At 41.5% G+C, this 4,495-nt stretch overlaps 1 non-coding gene across 1 annotated transcript; it reads right to left on the bottom strand.

Moving 5' to 3' along the window:
- Window positions 1-2,496: 2,496 nt before the first annotated feature.
- LOC112087038 lies at window positions 2,497-2,603 on the bottom strand. The gene has a single exon (XR_002899885.1). It is a non-coding gene; the product is annotated as a small nucleolar RNA R71 (small nucleolar RNA).
- Between the last annotated feature and the right edge of the window lie 1,892 nt (window positions 2,604-4,495).

The raw sequence follows: 4,495 nt of genomic DNA, 5'->3' as shown, positions 1-4,495 counted from the left end.
TTTACTCCGTTTTCAAAGGTTTTCAAAGGATTTCTATGTTTCCGGATTTTAAAAGACTTTTCAGGTAATTTGGGATAAAGAGGCACAAAATGGAACAAAAAGACTCTTTTGGATAAATGCAGACCGTCAGAACTCTCATGGAGAGACGAAGACTTTCTCACCGTCTGATCACCCTCAAAATTGGACAACTTATAGAAGAATCAACCAGCTTTCAAATGCACTTGGTTTGGAGATATTCCAACGGTTGGATCTCAAGATATTCCATTAGCCCCGAAGCCACGCGGAGTCGGCCAGCAACTCACGCGACCGCGGCCAACAAGCTATTTGCCGCGGTCAGAAGCTTCCCGACCGCGGCCAACAAGCCAATTGCCGCGGTCACAACACTCCCGACTGCGGCATTCAACCTCCGACTTAAAGCCCACTTATCTGAAGCCCAAAGTCATTCCCAGCCTCAAATCCGGAACCCTAGAGACCATGGAGTATTGGAGACTATAAATACATGTCATTTAGGTCGTTTTTAGGGAGAGCTTTTCATACTTTACAGAAACCCTTTTCCTTTAGCCGTTTTTATGAGATTTTTGTAGAAGATTGTTCAAGTCCGAGTTCTTCAATAGAGAAGCTTTCTTTATCTCTTTTCTTTACTGTTTTTCATTACTTTTATTAAAACCAATGATGATGTCAAACTCAGCCATGTCTGAGTAGATCCCGAGTTGGGCTTTGGGTTTCCGAAAGGGGCTCTCATAATCGATTAAGACATCTAGGTTTATAGATCTGGGATTTCGACCTGTTCTCTGTTTATTCTTGTTCTTATTGCATGTATGCTTGATTGATCACCTGGTATATGATCTAGATAGTTAGTGTTGCGAAAATTTTCATTAAGTATCAGCCCTAGAATGAAACAGGCAATTTTTCCGTAGGAGTGGAAACCTACCTGCGGCGAGATCGTGAGTATTGACGAGTCTTGTGCAGCTCTTGCGTTCTCTCCCTTCCAGGGCCAGAGTGGAAACCTACTGGTCAGGGTTGCGAGAAACAGTTGGTTATGATCACAACAGTGACGTAGTCATACCGCCGTACTCTAGCTCTAGAACCCATATATTGTTATCCGTCAATCTCAATCTATCTACCTTAGTGTTAAAACCGATTATGATCCCTTAGAGTTCCCAAAAGCTCAGCGTTTTTAGCCATAGTTTACAATTCCATCGATTTTTACTTGCTTTTCTTAGACCTGCATTTCAATTTCCTTAGTTCGTTAATTACTTGCTTTATTTACCTTTCATTCGATATTTACTTGCCTTATTAGTCTTTCATTCGATATTTTACTTGTTCTATTGCCTTTCATTCGATTTCTTTACTTGCTTTTTAGGATAGATTTATTTACTTTCTTTTGCCTTAGTTTAATTCGAGAAAAACAACCAACCTTTAAAACCAATTTAGTCTAGACATAAAGTTAAAAACCGTAGAAGAATACCAGGCACACAAATCTCTGTGGATTCGATCCCTAAATACTACAACTGATTGGCTGTGCACTTGCGGCTTTCATTTGTTTTGTTAAGGGTAAAACTTGTTCCCTCACGTAGCGAGCACGCAATCAAGTTTTTGGCGCCGTTGCCGGGGATTTGTTTCGCTGCCTTTTGCTATTTTTCTTGTTTTAACTTCTGTTCTAGACACCCGATCTCTAGTTCTTTCTTAAAGTTTTTCTGAACTATCTTTCCCTTCTTTGGTCTTTCTCTGAATTGCATGAATACCAGGCGTAGACCTGCAGGAGACATTTCAATTCTAGACGAGATAGACAGACACGAAAGAGAACTTCGAAGACTTAGACGAACGCAAGGAATGGCCAACGACGACCAGCCTGGAGATCCTATTAATCGAAATTTAAATATGGACCAAGAAGGGTCCGAACATGGAGAAAACGAAGAGAATGATCGCATAGAAGGTGATCATGCTCGACAAGATGGAGAGGAGGATGAGGTTCTTCCAAGAAACCACCGGAACCGAGAGAGAGAAGGACGCGAAGACCTTGATCCACCCATCAATGTAGCCGATGGTGACCACCCAGCAATGCAGCCGAATGAACGCGTTCACCGCCCCATTCCGCCAGCAAATCAACACCGAAGACAAGCCAGAAACCATCGCATAGCTGACTTTGATGCACCTACTCAAAATTTTCAGAATCGATCTGCGATTCAAGTACCATTTCCAAACCGGAATGAGTTTGAAGTCAAGCCTCAAATCATCTCATTGGTGAAGCAAAACCAGTTCCATGGAGTTCCTTCTGAGCACCCAATGGACCATATCGAGCTTTTTGAAGAAATTTGCAGCATGATGAGAACAAACCAAGTTCCACCTGACTATTTAAAGTGTAAGTTGTTCCCTTTTTCATTAGCAGATAAAGCTCACCTTTGGTTGAAGTTTTTGCCTGCAGGATCGATTACTAATTGGGAAGAATGTAGAACTGCTTTCTTGAACCACTTCTACACTAAGTCGAGGTCGAACAATCTGAGAACGAAGATCTCAACCTTTCAACAAGGACCAACTGAATCTTTCTATGAAGCTTGGGAACGTTTTAAGGAGTATGAACGTGATTGCCCTCATCATCGATTTCATGGATCAAGCCTGCTGAGCACATTTTATCGAGGTTTGCAACCAAAATACAAACTTTCACTTGATACAGCTAGCAATGGAGATTTTGGGCAAAAGACGATAACTCAAGGAAGAGCCCTCATCGAAAATTTGGCTCAAGCCAATAGCAATGATTGTCCTGAATATGATCGATCGATGAAGCAAGCCGGAACAGACAACAAGGAGATAACCGAGTTGAAGAACATGGTGAGCCAGCTTCTGAGGAGCAACAATCGCCCGATCCATGCTTGTGAAACCAACAATGGCGCAGAAGAGGAAGGACCTAGTGATATCGATCACATTAATCAAGCATTTCAAGAAGAAGATGTGAACTATGTAGGAGCACTGGTGCCATACAAAAATCGCTCCAATAACAACTTCAACAACAACTTCCGGAATGCAAATTACAACAATCTCTCTTACCGCAATCCAAATGTGGAGAATCCTCAAGATCAGTACTACCCACCTCAGCAGAAATCCTTCCTAAACAAGTTTCAAGGTGGAAACTTTGGAGGAATAGTACCATACCAACCGCGACAGCCATATAACTACCAAGGTACGGGTTTTAACAATCAATTCGTACAACAGCAGGGAGTCACGACGAACCAGCTAGCTTCACAAATTGGTAGACTTGAACAGTCAATCCAACAACTCGTTATGACGAACGAAAAAGCATCTAAAGACGTGAACGTGAAAGTGGACTGCATGTACAATGATCTGAATGGTAAGTTTGAATCTTTATCTTCGCACGTAAAAAAGTTAGATGTGCAGGTTGCCCAAACAGCCGACTCTATGAAGAGGCAAAGTGGAGTTCTTCTAGGAAGAGTTGAAGATAACCCTAAGCAGTTTTGCAACGCCATAACCACATTGCCCGAAGAAGAGTCCGGAACCGATGGAAAGAAAGAAGAAACCCCGATCTTTGTACCACTGTACAAGGATATCGATCCCAAGCAGCCACCGTTTAAGGTACCCGAACGATCACCGTTTCAAAGGCTTACCAAAGCCGATGATCCGGGACGTTTTGTTTTCCAATGTTTCATTTCAGGAATCAAGTTTACAGACTGCTTGTGCGATTCCGGAGCCAATGTCAACATCATGTCTAAGGCATTTGCCAAAAAATTGGGCATAAAAACCTTAAGGACATCGACGGTTAAGGTTATTTTTGGAGATTCATCTCAAAAAGATACTGAAGGGGCGATTCATGATCTACAAGTTCTACTGGGAGATAAGATTGTTCCAGCAGATTTCCAAGTCTTGGAGATGGATAAAGACAAGGAGAGGCCACTCATTTTCGGGAGACCATTCCTAGCTACAGTAAGAGCAATTATCGATCACGCAAACTGGCATGCTGTTTTCCTCAATGTGGACAGAAAAAGGTACTATCCTACTATCTTAGATGAATTTCCAAGCAAAGGAAATAGGCCAAAAGAGAAAGAAAAGGAGAAGCCGAAAGCTTTTGCAAAGATCAAGATCATCATTCCACCGGACGCAACAGAAACTAGTGAGGACCAGATCCAGGATCTGATCGAAAACACAAAAAGGGTTCTGAACAACATTAAAGTCCGAAAGAAGATTAAAGGTAAGAAAACTTCTCTTCAAGGAGAAGAAGTAAAACCGCCACTAACCGGAAGTGATAAAGGCACATCAAGTGGAGTGCCATTCAAATCAGCCTGATTCCTCATGCTTACGTCGAGCGAAACGACTTAAAACAAAAGCGCTTAATGGGGGGCAACCCATTTAGGTACTCTTTCTTTTAATTTTCTTTTCCCTTTTAGAGTTTATGCTTTCTTTTTCTTTTTAAGTATTAGGTATTTTATAAAACACAAAAAAACATAAAAAAAAATCAGAAAATTAGAAAAACCAATAAGAAAAA

Source organism: Eutrema salsugineum, unplaced genomic scaffold, assembly GCF_000478725.1.
Source record: "Eutrema salsugineum unplaced genomic scaffold, Eutsalg1_0 scaffold_2, whole genome shotgun sequence".
In the NCBI taxonomy this organism is placed as follows: Eukaryota; Viridiplantae; Streptophyta; class Magnoliopsida; order Brassicales; family Brassicaceae; genus Eutrema; species Eutrema salsugineum.
Note: the sequence above shows the minus strand (reverse complement) of the source record. Positions and strands in the feature narration are given on the sequence as shown.